Raw genomic sequence first — 15197 nt, forward strand, 5'->3', positions numbered from 1 at the left:
TAAAATAGATAGCTAGTGGGAACCTGCTGTGTAGCACAGGGAGCTGAGCTCGGTGCTCTGTGGTGACTTAGATGGGTAGGATGGGGGAGAGTGGGGGGGAGGTCCAAGAGGGAGGAGATTAATGTATACATATAGCAGATTCACTTCATTGTACAGCAGAAACTAATACAACATTGTAAAGCAACTGTACTCCAATTAAAAAAAAAATAACCAAAACAGCAAGCATTCAACTCAAATGTAAGCACACAGACACATAAAAAACACATTCAAAAGACAAAGAAGAATGCCTTCCTTCAGCTATGGCTTAGCTTCAGTAGCTTTAACATTAAGAAATGATGGAATGAAGCTTCATTAGAGTTGAAAAGAGGGTAGTGAAGGACTGGAGATAAGATGTTGAAGTTTCATCAGGTTGCTGATGGGGATGTATTTGAAAGTAGACAGATTATAAGAGAAAATCTTGCATCTTCATGTATATATCTGGAATGCACTTGAAGTTTGTCTTTGTGCTTGCCATTATAAATTCACAGTTCTTAATATTTCAAACCATGAGTCCAGTTTTAATCCTGAGATTCCCTTTTTTACTGTTTTGGCTCAGTAAGTTTAAAGGAAAATATGTAATAAAAATTATTTTGCCAAGACTTACTTCCTTCAGTAAAAACAAACCAAAGCAAACACAGTTTTATGATGCAGAATGCTTAAAAAGTTAAAAATGGATACTTTTCATAAGAGAAAAGAAAAATTGTTTATATTTTTTCCATTTACCTTACTAATAGATCATTTCATTGTTTAAGGTGGCAATAGAATTATCTATATATCCACATTTCAGTTTCCATTTTGAAAGGTGTTTCCAATAAGACATAAGCTGAAGTTTAGGTCAGTTTCTAGAATAGCTCTTTTTAAGGGTCCTACTAAAGCTATTATATGTGTCTTTTTGCATTCTTCCCTCCCTATTTTCTGCTTCCTGAAACTTGTAAAGGCTGCAATTGAGGTAACAAGATTCCAAATGCCTTAAAGGTGGAAGTCATTTGCTTAGAGTGGAAAATCAGAAGGGCTCCTGGGTCTGGTGACCACAAAGCTGCCAAAGCAGCCCTGGACTTCTCATCTCGATCCCATTCGAGCCATCTATCTATCTATCTGTCTATCTATCTATCTATCTATCTATCTATCTATGTATCATCTATGTATCTATCTGTCTGTCTGTATTTGTTATTATTATTTGTGCTGTTTGCCTTTGGACCTCATCTAACTTCTGGAAACAGTCATGATGATAAGGACAGCACTGAACATGGTACACTCTGTTTGCATCAACCTTTCTTTGGTAATTTCAGTCGATAGTGTTCATTTGCTGATTCCTATGAATCACTCTCTCCAAATGCGTGGTTTCCTGCCCATTCCCCATCATTTATTCATCAAGTATTTATTGAGTAAGGCATTGCTTTAAGTGCTGCGGATAGTAGCAGAAGAAAAAATTTTCCTCTACCCTCTAAGGTGTAGTACTGGGACTTTCAAATTGAACTGACAAAAAAACAGATTAAAAAGATAAAAGGCATATGTTCATTTATTTTGTTTTTACATGCATGTAGGCTCCATAGAAAAGAAGTGAACCCCCAAGAAGTGGTTAGACTTGGAGGCTTATATTTTTAACAAAGGGCAATAACTTGTGGACTAGACAAAGAAAGGGAAATTTGGGCTTCTAGGAGGGTAAATATATGGGGAAACTAATGGAAAGTAAAGCCTATTTTAGTAAGCTTTTTTGTTTGTTTTGTGGGTTTGTGTTTGTTTGTTTGTTTGTTTGTTTTGGTGAAGACTTAATGTTGATTCTCCATCTTCTTTAAGGCCATAAAATCTCCCAGAGAAAGGATTTAGGGCAGTGCTCATTTCTCTGAAGTTTCTGCTTTTAGTCACATAAGGGAATTCCTGAGAAGGCTTCTTTCTGAATCTGTTGATTCTCAATTACCTTCAGCTCAAAGTAATCCATATTCAAAAGTGGCATATGTTGGGGTGGTATATTCTGATTTCCTACAGGATATAATATAAAAGCAAACAGGGCCTCTGCTCTTTGTGGGACCTAAAACTGGTAATCATTTTACCAACAATAATAGAAACACATGTAAAATGGAATCTGTGACACTTGCTAGGAAAGAGAGATACTCATTACCATCAGATAGTGTCAAAAGAGGTAGGGAGTGTAGAAGGGCCAGGAGTGAGACAGCAGGTACAGTTCTCTCAACTAAAAATGGAATGTCTTTAGCAAAGAATAATTATCATCCCTAAAAATAGGCACCATATATCTCTTAAAGGATATTCTAAAATGGGGTAGAAAGTGGACAAACAAACATGTGAGATAGATCTGGTAATGTAAGATTTGGGTGAATATTATACCAGCAAAGAAACAGTGGAACCCTTGTGTGTTTGAGGAAAACAAAAACTATTATGCCAGGAGTATCTTGGATAATGGCATGTACTCTGTGTGTGTGTGTGTGTGTGTGTGTGTGTGTGGTGTGTGTGTGTATACACAGCAGGAAAGAATATAATCGGAGAGGCCATGGGGAGGAGTCTGAATTTTAGATTTTTGTTTAAGTATAATAGAAATCCATCAGAGTGTTGCTGATTGCAGATTTATTTGAGATGGATAAACATATTTTTATATATGTTTAGCAAAATACAAGGGCATTTAGGAAATGGAGTAATCATATCTAGTTAATTATATCTAGTTGGGAGGAAAGGGAAAAATAAGTACCATTACAGATTTTCCTGTAAAGTAGTCTATGTTTGGTTCTCAAGGAGACAAATATCCAGTTCATTCATGAAAATCTATCTGATATATCCTTTCCTTTTTTAAGTTACTCTAATTTTATTCTCTTTGTGCTTTCTACTTTGTTAAAATAGTGTTTTATCCTATTGCCCCAAAGTTCTTTGTTTGATTCCTTAATATCCTCTTAGATTATAGTACCACTTGCTAAGCTCCAGGTACTCTAAAAACTACTCTATTATAGCACTCTTCACTCAGGGGTTAAGGATACAAGTTTTGGATCCAGACTATGTGGTTTGAATCTGTGCTTCTCCATATGCTGTGTGAACTGGGCAAATTTCTGAACTTCTATGTGCTCCAATTTTTCCATGTGTAAAATGAGAATAACAATACTGTCTATAAGGTTGTTATTAGGATTAAATGAGTTAATACATGTAAGTAGCAAAAAGCAGCATCTGACAAATATGCTAAAATACATATTAACTCTTTCTCTTATGATTACTGTTGCATTATATATTGGAGATGATATCCATTCAACTTATTTGTGTGATTAAACAAAACTCCCCTTATAAAACATACCAACTGATGATCACAAAGACATCTACTACATAGTTTATCATCCAAACAGAGATTATAGCATTCACTTTTCAACTTTAAAAGCATTCTTCTAACTAATCAGAATGCTATTTCAAAATGTAAACTTGATAGTAGTCCTCCATTTTTAATGAAGTCAGTTTTATTATCTGACTAGCCCACTATTTTTCTTTCTAGTGTAATGTAGGTCTTGTTTTAAACTTGGTTCAGGCATACGGATGGCCAACAGGCACATGAAAAGATGCTCCACATTGCTAATTATTAGGGAAATGCAAATCAAAACTACAATCAGGTATTACCTCATGCCAGTCAGAATGGCCATCATCAGAAAATCCACAAACAGTAAATGCTGGAGAGGGTGTGGAGAAAAGGGCACCCTCATGCATTGTTGGTGGGAATGTAAATTGATACATCCAACATGGAGAGTAGTATGGAGGTTCCTTAAAAAACTAAAAATAGAACTACCGTATGACCCAGAAATCCCACTACTGGGCATATACCCAGAGGAAACCATAATTCAAAAAGACACATGCACCCCAGTGTTCATTGCAGCAGTGTTTACAATAGCCAGGACAAGGAAGCAACCAAAATGTCCATCAACAGAGGAATGGATAAAGAAGATGTGGTACATATATACAATGGAATATTACTCAGCCATAAAAAGGAATGAAATTGGGTCATTTGTAGAGACGTGGATGGACCTAGAGACTGTCACACAGAGTGAAGTAAGTCAGAAAGAGAAAAACAAATATCGTGTATTAATGCATACATGTGGAATCTGAAAAAAATGGTACAGATGATCGTATTTACAAAGCAGAGATAGAGACACAGACGTAGAGAACAAATGTATGGATACCAAGGGGGACAGGGGGGTTGGGATGAATTAGGAGATTGGGATTGACATGTATACGCTACTGTGTATACACATATATACACTATGTATAAAATAGATAACTAATGAGAACCTACTGTATAGCACAGGGAAGTCTACTCAATACTCTGTGGTGACCTAAATGGGAAGGAAATCCAAAAAAGAGGGGATATATGTAAACGTATTGCTGATTCACTTTGCTGTACAGTAGAAACTAACACAATATTGTAAAGCAACTATACTCCAGTAAAAAAATTTTTTAAAAAATGCTTCAGCAGTTTCTCTTTTCTTCAGAAAATTCACTGTGACCCTTGTATGGCCCCCTCATCACTAATATCATCATAGATTACTTTCTATCATTGTCTCTGTCATCATCATATTCATCACCATCATCACCATCAATCATTTTCATGTCCTAAGCCTTGTGCTGAATATTTTATGTGGAATTTTCCTTTTAATCCTCACAAAACCTCATGAAGTGAGTATTTTTATTCTTGTCATTTATGAAATGGGGAAACTGAGGCTAAGAGAGTTTAGACTACTTTCCTAATTCATACAACTTGTGAGAGATAGAGCCAGATTTCAAAGCCTGATTGTCTGACACCAGAGCCCTTGGCATTGAACTTAAGTTATATCACCTCCCCTGTAAACATGTTCGTTAAAAGAAAAGTGAACAGGGCTTCCCTGGTGGCGCAGTGGTTGAGAGTCCGCCTGCCAATGCAGGGGACACGGGTTCGTGCCCTGGTCCGGGAAGATCCCACATGCCGCGGAGCGGCTGGGCGCGTGAGCCGTGGCCGCTGAGCCTGCGCGTCCCGAGCCTGTGCTCCGCAACGGGAGAGGCCACAGCAGTGAGAGGCCCACATACCGCAAAAAAAAAAAAAAAAAAAAAAGTGAACAACTATATGACTAAGTGCCTTTTCTTACCTCCTTTCTTTTACATCTCAGCCCCATTTCCTGCCACTCCCCCACATCACTGTGTACAATCCAGCCATTTCTATCTTATTTTCTTTGTACTGAAATGTTTATTTTGTCTCTAAGCTTTCACACATGCTGAACCCTCTTCCTGGAGCATTTTCCCTTGTCCAGCTTCTCTGGATGATACCTCATCATGTGAAGTGATAGATTCAATCACACTTATTCTTTTATACTTTTTATCATCTGCTCCACTTTTATTTGGTGCCCCATTCTGTTCTTACAGTCATAGTATTGATCACCTTCTATTTTAAATGTCAATTTACATGTCTCTGTCTCCCAACTAGACCATAGGTTCTGTTAGGGCAAGTACAGTGTCTGCCTTCTCTACCACTGAATTACTAGTGTGTTGGCACATAATGAACACTTGAGAACATAAAGGAAACTTGCATCACGTGGAGTTAAACAGTCAAGGAAGACTTTATTCAAGACTATTGTAAAAGGGAGGAGATATTGAACTTAACTCTGCTGAAATACATGGTGGGAAATTTTTAAGAGCTGACCTGATCTGGTCAAAAAATACTAGCAGATGAGGACTTCCCTGGTGGTGTAGTGGTTAAGAATCTGCCTGACAATGCAGGGGACAGCGGTTCGAGCCCTGGTCCGGGAAAATCCCACATGCCGTGGAGCAACTAAGCCTGTGCACCACAACTACTGAGCCTGGGCTCTAGAGCCTGCGAGCCACAACTACTGAAGCCCATGCGCCTACAGCCCATGCTCCACAACGAGAAAAGCCACCACAATGAGAAGCCCGCGCACCACAATAGAGAGTGGCCCCGCTCGCCACAACTAGAGGAGCAACCCGGGCAGCAACAAAGACCCAATGCAGCCAAAAATAAATAAATTAATTAATTAAAAATAATAATACTAGAAGATGTTAGGAGGAAGTTAGTCAATGTGATGAGGTCATTTGGATTTGTTAATAGTGCCTATTATTAGGCTTGGACCCTCACCTAGACGCTAGGAGATAGAGACACTATTTTTCTTGATGATTGCATCTCAAAAGGGTGGCTCCCAAGTCCTTGAGAAAGACATTCCTGTGCTGTGAAACTGGCAAGAGGTTGGGAAAAGAATTATATCTCAAAGGGCCAGAAAAATAATTCATAATTGCAAGTTTAAAGTAAATGCTCTGAGAAAAGGGAGGTCAGGGGCCTAAAATCAGAAGAAACCTATGTAAAGTTTAGTCAAGCCTAGGGGAATTGTAAGGCCATCTTAGTCAGGATCTATTTGTTAAATAAATGGATAATTAACCAGAAAATCTGAACACTCCATTATACAGTGAATAAAGTTTGACATGTAGTAATTAAGGACTTTTATATGAGTTTTTATTTATAAAATTTAAATACACACATGACATTTGGCTTTTTAAATATTCAAACTAATTGTTCTGATTACATTTGCATATTTCTCTAATTCATAAAAATAAACTAACATTATTATAATATGGTACTTCACAAGCAGGTTAATGTTTTAATTGAACATTCAGTTCTCAAATACTGAAGCTTCCAAGAAATTATTGATGATGTTAAAGTGCATTGTAAATAATAACTCAGTATAAACATAGTAACTGGATAGAGCAAAAATAATTTTATTGCATGCTAACTGAAGTTCTTGCATATTTTAAATGGTGTTTAATATTGCTTAAATTATTGTGGCTGTAAAGAACATACATCTAATCTAATTAAACCTGTGTAATTTCAAAGAAGGTAAACTTAGTAGCTACATGAATATTACATTAATATTCCCCACAGTGTCATTGAATATGGTATTGGTTATGTTTTCATAGTATTTTTGCTTTCATTTTTTGTACATTAAGAATTTTATGAGTCACCTCAAATATAGGACAGCACTTAATTTAGCTAAATCTATCGTAAGAATTTATCATTCTTTAAATTATATGGTTTACTTATTTTTCCTTTCCAGCATCACCCTTGTCTCTCCCAATTCCAGAAGCCCAACTATGTACATGTTTATGGAGGTTAATCCCGGACCTGAATTTCATTAACTGACCATAGCCATAGTTGAGTTTCTACAGTAATGAGTTCATTGGGCAGAAATTTTGTAAAGATATGGGGGAAAGAGGAGGGGTAAATATTATCTACATTTAAAAGGACCAAATTTACAAATCAGTACTCTTTTAAAGCAATTTTTTTCTCCTTGACTAACTGGGAGTTTATTTGCATGCATTCTAAGTGGCAGTGCATGGGAAACTAAGACTTTTGTTATTTTGATTTAACACAGACTCACCCAGAAAGCACAACCCTGATTTTTCATGAGAAGGACCATCTATGGAACCTAAAACGTGAGTACTATTTATTTTGTGCTACTGAATTCTGCTCTGCTATATAACTGACCTTGTGATAAGACGTGGCCTTTATTAAGATATATAATGAAAGTCTTGATTAAGTTTAAGTGTAGACCATAAGAAGTGCAGAAAGTAAGAACTGATGTGTCTGTTCTATTGTTCAGTTTAAAGAATTCTAGTAGTTAGTAGATACTTAACTTTGAAGAAGATAATATAACCGTGCTATTCACTGATACTTAGTTTAAAGCAGATAGCTTTATATACTTTTGATATTCCAATTTATTTATGGTTGATAAAATTTATAAAATAATCCCTTACAAATAAACATTTCCTATGCTATTTTGTACATAATTTATTTTTTCATCTTTTCTGTGATCAATATCCCTGAGTACTTAGAGCCTATATTTATTGTTTCAGTTTTTCTCTGAGTTTTTTTTCAAATGGAGTAAGTAGTCAGTTAAAGATAAAAGATTGGTGCACCTTTTTTCCTTGTTCTGTCACAGATCCGTCTTTCCATTACTTACTAATTGTTGGCATCTCTTCTCCCTGTTTGGCTTCTGATAAGTTGTCTTTGATAACCTGCTGTTTTGTTCTTGAACTTTGCCATGGCTACAACTGTGGGGTATCAGAACTGTCAAAAATAAAAGTAAAAGAGCAAGAGGCACAGAGCTTATGAAACTTAGAGAAGACATAAAGCCTGGTATCAACTGGTGAATTTTCCCCTGGCAGGTAGTTTTCACTTTATCCCATTTGTTGTCACAGCACACAGTACCTGAAATAATAAGGGAATTTTTTCCCCCAATAAATGGACTATCGGGGCTGTTTGCTTTGTGAGAATCTGCGAAGGCAACATGCCATGTGGCTTTATCTTTGAAAGTGAGGATGAAACAAGCTTGCCTGGCTTCAGATAAGCGACTTAGAAGGAATCCTGTTCAGATGTACCTGTCACTAATTTATCTGGAGGTTTTGTGATTCATACATACTACTCTGTGTGCGATGAAGCATTAAATTGGTTTCCCCCGGGAGCAGGACACATTCAGGGGTCGTCAGACCTATGCTATAGGATGGTGCATGCTTGATTCATATAGCCTCTCACTACTGAATTTTTATCTGTTAGAGGACTGGTAACGTGAACATATGTTAGATGATCTCTTGGAACATTTCAACAGCAAAGGGATTGACAACAATTTGTCTATTAATATGCAGGTGTATGTAACAAAAAATTAATCAACCTTTCTGCTGTTAGTATAATCATTTATCCTGATAATTAAGTAGTTATACATATGTTTCCCAATAATGGCCTAGCCCTTGATGAATGCATTTCTATGACTCCTTTATTTATTGAAACAAAGGGATATGTACTTAAGTGCATTACTTTATAGTGGGAAAAAAATGCAGAGCTGATTTGAAACAGGTCTCCTGGAAGAAAATCTTTAGAAAGCAAAGAGTTTTCCCATTTATAATATAGTTTTCTGCTGTGGCAATTCTACTTTGTTACTCTATATATTTTGAAAGAAAATGGCATACCTTGGAAAGTGAGACAGATACTGGTTCAAATTTGAAAGGAACATAAAAGAAAGAGATGTCTATTTATATGTTAACATTGTGCTGAGAGATTTTTCATATGGATTTTTTTTATGTGGTATATTTAACAAATGCAAAAACGAAAAAACCCTATTCTTCATTTTATTATTTCCATGATGGGGTATATAAAACTAAAACCTAATATCTTCCCTTGGGGTTTTTTGTTTGTTTGTTTGTTTGTTTGTTTTTTGCGGTACGCGGGCCTCTCACTGTTGTGGCCTCTCCCATTCCGGAGCACAGGCTCCGGGCGCGCAGGCTCAGCGGCCATGGCTCACGGGCCCAGCCGCTCCGCGGCATGTGGGATCTTCCCGGACCGGGGCACGAACCCGTGTCCCCTGCATTGGCAGGCGGACTCTCAACCACTGCGCCACCAGGGAAGCCCTATGCTGCATTTTTATATAGTGTAAGTCTTCAGATTGTATCCTAGGTGTGAAAATGTGGAACATTTAACATAAACTGGAATTTTCCTATTAATGAGTTATATCATAATTAGGGCATTACTGTAGGAACCTACTAAGTCATTTATGCACGATTCACAATATTTAAATAAGATATTCTTCACATTTCACAATCCTTAAATTAAACTGTGGTCTTAAAACCTTGCAAGGCCTCCTAATAAACAGGAGTGTGAAGTAAATATATTTAATAATATTATTTTAAGGTTTCAAAATATTAGTAAGCATTTTTCTGAAAAGAAAGGAAAGAAAGAAAAGCAGTTCATGAAACTAGGAAAAAAATACTGTTATACCATATGCAAAGTACACATGATTAGGCATATTTCTGCCCTCTTCTCTCCATTCCAATTTTGTTTTTTGCTATAGACAATAAAAAATGCATAACTTTGAATTTTCCATGTCTTTTTTTAAACCTATTATATACCTCACTACAAGGTATTTTCTTAATTTTTTTTTTTTAAGAAAAATCTTTTATAAATACAGACTAAATTCACGTTATTTTCAGAATGAAAATAGCATGAGCCATTTATGGAATAAAATGAACCATTTTGTTAGAGACATTTAAAGGATTTAACAAGTATTTTGTTGCTAAGATTATAATGGTACTTTTAAATAGTTTTTTATATCTATCATGAATTTTTCCTCTGTTCTTTTATAAGTTTAAGGTGTACAGCATTATAATTTAACATCTGTATACACCAAAGAGAGATTACCACCACAAGTCTAATTACCATCCAACTGCATACAGTTGACCCCCTTCACTTAGTTTGCCCACTCCTAAATCCCTTCTACTTAGGTAATCAGTAATCTTATCTCTATATATAAGTTTATTTTTATTGGTTAGTTTTTTTTTTTAGATTTTACGTATGAGTGAAATCTTAAGGTATTTGTATTTTTCCATCTGACTTATTTCACTTAGCATTATTCTCTTAAGGTCCATCCAAGTTGTCACAAATGGCAGGATTTCATTCTTTTTATGGCTGAGTAGTATTCCATTGCATACATACACCACATCTTTATCCATTCTTTTATTGATGGACACTTATGTTGTTTCCACATCTTGGCTATTGTAAATAATGCTGCAGTGAACATAGGGGTACATATATCTTTTTGAATTAGTGTTTTCATGTTCTTCAGATAAACACCCAGAAGTTTAATAGCTGGGTCGTATTGTGGTTCTATTCATAATTTTTTGAGGAATATCCATAACTATTTTCCATAGTGGCTACACCATTTTACGGTCCCATCAACAGTGTATGAGGGTTCCCTTTTTCCACATCCTCTACAACATTTGTTATTTCTTGTCTTTTCAATAACAGCCATTCTTTTTCTCTTTTCTTTACATGGTGAGTAAATCCCCACATTTCAGACTCTGCTTAAATAGATTAAATATCACCTCTTCTAAAAAGTATTTTCTAGTTGTCTAATCTAGTCTTGATCTCTCACAGACTTCTTTGATCTCATAGCATTTGCCATAATATTTAAGTATTTTACCTATATTTTATAAATATTAATTATATAAATAATATACTATATAGAGAGAGAAAGAATATTATTTACCTGTTTATATTTTGTCTGTTATACAAAACTTAAGCACAATTTCAGTGCCTAGCATAGTGCCTAGTATATAATAAATAGTCAATAAAATTTGTTGAGTTTATGAAATCAGATAATTAAAACAAAATAATTCCATAACTAAGAGTATAAGAAATATAAAGTATATATTAAATATATAGAACAGAAAGTTATATAATTACTGGTTAATTTAACAAAATAATTACAAATATCATATACAAACAGACAAGTCAGCAAGCTTCACACAGTAGCTTCTCCAGAAAACAACTGAACCCTACCAATACCTATTAGATATTAAGTGCCATGGAATCTGTAAGTAGTATTGTCTTAGAGTAATTATGAAAATTTCCATGGATATCTTCTGAACTAGTTTAAAGAGAAACAAAAATATCTATGGTTTTTAAAAACAACCAGTTATTTTACAAGTGTTTATTGAGAGCTGACTGTGTATGAAACTGTGCAAAAGTCTATAGGAGATTTATTATTGTAAATGGTTAACTCTCACCTCATGGGATCAATATATAGTAAGAAAATTCAATATATACTTTTAAAAAGTTAAAGTAGAACTTTAACTATAGAGCAGAAGTTGAAAATGTTAATGGCATTTAGCAGAACTAGAGTTCATTTTTAGCTGAGGGAAATAGCAACAGCATACTGCAGAGGTTAATTTGACACTAATCTTTGAAGAAAGCTGAAGGAATTCTTGGCAGAGGGAATAGCATAAGAAAAGGCATGAAGAAGGTGTTTAGTAAGAATTAGTTGCTCATTTCAACAGGTATATCAAATAAATGTAGGAGGATATATTATGTAGGAGGATATATTATGTTATATAAATGTAGGAGGATATCAGATAAATGTAGGAGGATATATTATGTTATGTTTGGCAGCTGCTTTGGATGGAAGTTATATTTGAAAATAGATTAGGACAAGATTGTGGAAGATTTAATTCTAGTTTAAGAAATAGGGATTTTGTTGGCATGTAGCTAAGTCCCTAGAATATGTTCAATCTCTTCTTATTTTAGAAGCCTAAAAAAAAAAGAATGTGATTATTTTGAATGATGGTTTACACAGAAAAATCTGGCATTACGTATTACAAGATCTCCCTTTTGTATGTGCTATATATTTGCATACATGCATACATGCCACACATACACATGTGTCAGGGTGTGTGTGTATATGTGTGTGTGCATAGTAAATGTGTATCACTTAATCTGGCTTTATTTTAAAAATAGATTAGAGGAGGAGTCAGTGTCATTATGTATGGAAACTACTGGTCACTTCAGCAAATACTCAATAAACTGATAAAGCAAGGAAACATGAAATAAAATATCAGATGAAGGGCATATCTTTCAGAGACACACTTGAGGAAGAACTCATAAGAATGATGACCTGTGAACTCATTATACATGTACATATATCCACTCTTTTTTTTAGATTCTTTTGCCATTTAGGCCATTACAGAGTATTGAGTAAAGTTCCCTATTCTATACAGTAGGTCCTTATTAGTTATCTATTTTATATTTAGTACTGTCTGTATATCCATCCCAGTCTCCCAATTTATCCCTCCCCGCTTACTCCCTGGTAACCATAAGTTTGTTTTCTACATCTGTGACTCTACTTCCATTCTGTAAATAAGTTCATTTTTCCAAAAAAAAAAGTGTTTAATTAGACCTTGATGACCAAAAAGCCAAGATATCTGTAACCTATTACTTCCCTAAACATATTCTTTATAGCACATACAATGCAAGATGTAAATAGGAATTTTGTGATAATTTTTTTTGTAACTGATAATTTCAAAGAAATTTGGGAAATATCATGTACAATACCTGTTTTAGATATGAAAAAACACAACAACCTATTAAAAACATGAACCATTACACTAATAAATTTGTTGCTGTTTAACCCAGTATTTACCAAACTAATTTAACTACTGTGTAACACTTATTATTTTATTTTTTTTTTTTGCGGTATGCGGGCCTCTCACTGCTGTGGCCTCTCCCGTTGTGGAGCACAGGCTCCGGACACACAGGCTCAGCGGCCATGGCTCACGGGCCCAGCCGCTCCGCGGCATGTGGTATCTTCCCGGACCGGGGCACGAACCCGCATTCCCTGCATTGGCAGGCAGACTCTCAACCACTGCGGCACCAGGGAAGCCCTGTAACACTTATTTTAAGGCCATGATCTTTCCATGATTCTATGTTGCCTCGATGCAGCTTTACAGTATCATTTTCTGAAAGCATTTACAGTAAGAAAAATAAATGCAAACTTTTATTGTTTGGTATTTTATGAACTGTCTAAGAATCTTGGCATATTTCTAGATAGCAAAGTTATTCTCCTATATTTTCTCTCTTTTTTTAACAACTTTATTGGAGCATAATTGCTTTAAAATGGTGTATTACTTTGTACTGTATAACAGAGTGAATCAGCTATATGTATACATATATCCCCATATCCACTCCCTCTTGAAACTCCCTCTCACCCTCCCTATCCTACCCCTCTAGGGCAACACAAAGCACCAAGCTAATCTCCATGTGCTCTGCAGCTTCTTCCCACTAGCTATCTGTTTTACATTTGGTAGTGTATATATGACAATGCTACTCTCTCACTTCGTCCCAGCTTACACTTCCCCCTCCCCGTGTCCTCAAGTCCATTCTTGACGTCAGCGTCTTTATTCCTGTCCTGCCCCTAGGTTCTCCAGAAACATTTTTGTTTGTTTTTTTAGATTCCATATGTAAGTGTTAGCATATGGTATTTCTATTTCTCTTTCTGACTTAACTTCACTCTGTATGACAGTCTCTAGGTCCAGCCACCTCACTGCAAATAACTCAATTTCATTTCTTTTTATGGCTGAGTAATATTCCATTGTATATATGTGCCACATCTTCTTTATCCATTCATCTGTCAATGGACATTTAGGTTGCTTCCATGTACTGGCTATCGTAAATAGAGCTGCAAAGAACATTGGGGTACATGACTCTTTTTGAATTATGGTTTTCTCAGGGTATGTGCCCAGTACTGGGATTGCTGGGTCATATAGTAGTTCTGTGTTTAGTTTTTTAAGGAACCTCCATACTGCTCTCCATAGGGGCTGTATGAATTTACATTCTTACCAACAGTGCAGGAGGGTTCCCTTTCTCCACACCCTCTCCAGCATTTTCTGTTTGTAGATTTTTGATGATGGCCATTCTGACTGGTGTGAGGTTATAACTCATTGTAGTTTTGATTTGCAATTCTCTAATGATTAATGAGGTTGAGCATTTTTTTTCGTGTGTTTGTTGGCAGTCTGTATGTCTTCTTTGCAGAAATGTCTATTTAGGTGTTCTGCCCATTTTTGGATTGGGTTGTTTGTTTTTTTGATATTGAGCTGCATAAGCTGCATGTATATTTTGGAGATGAATCCTTTGTCAGTTGCTTCATTTGCAAATATTTTCTCCCATTCTGAGGGTGGTATTTTTGTCTTGTTTATGTTTTCCTTTACTGTGCAAAAGTTTTTAAGTTTCATAGGTCCCATTTGTTTATTTTTGTTTTTATTCCCATTTCTCTAGGAGGTGGTCAAAAAGGATCTTGCTGTGATTTGTGTCATAGAGAGTTCTGCCTACATTTTCCTCTAAGAATTTTATAGTGTCTAGCCTTACGTTTAGGTCTTTAATCCATTTTGAGTTTATTTTTGTGTATGGTGTTAGGGAGTGTTCTAATTTCATTCTTTTACATGTAGCTGTCCAGTTTTCCCAGCACCACTTATTGAAGAGGCTGTCTTTTCTCCATTGTATATTCTTGCTATATCAAAGATAGGCTGACCATATGTGTGTGGGTTTATCTCTGGGCTTTCTATCCTGTTCCATTGATCTATATTTCTGTTTTTGTGCCAGTACCATGCTGTCATGATTACTGTAGCTTTCTAACATAGTCTGAAATCCAGGAGCCTGATTCCTCCAGCTCCATTTTTCGTTCTCAAGATTGCTTTGGCTATTCGGGGTCTTTTGTGTTTCCATACTTATTGTGAAATGTTTTGTTCTAGTTCTGTGAAAAATGTCATTGGTAGTTTGATAGGGATTGCATTGAATCTGTAGATTGCTTTGGGTAGTAGAG

General features: G+C 35.7%; 1 protein-coding gene across 1 annotated transcript in view; it reads left to right on the forward strand.

The window, feature by feature from the left end:
* Positions 1–15197, forward strand: part of MGAT4C (MGAT4 family member C) — a 523301-nt gene that overhangs the window by 231301 nt on the left and 276803 nt on the right. Inside the window, exon 2 of the mRNA XM_060165086.1 lies at positions 7431–7491. The gene's annotated coding sequence lies outside the window, so the exon portion shown is untranslated. The remainder of the gene's footprint in view (positions 1–7430; positions 7492–15197) is intronic.

This window comes from Lagenorhynchus albirostris, chromosome 11 (genome assembly GCF_949774975.1).
Source record: "Lagenorhynchus albirostris chromosome 11, mLagAlb1.1, whole genome shotgun sequence".
Classification (NCBI taxonomy): Eukaryota; Metazoa; Chordata; class Mammalia; order Artiodactyla; family Delphinidae; genus Lagenorhynchus; species Lagenorhynchus albirostris.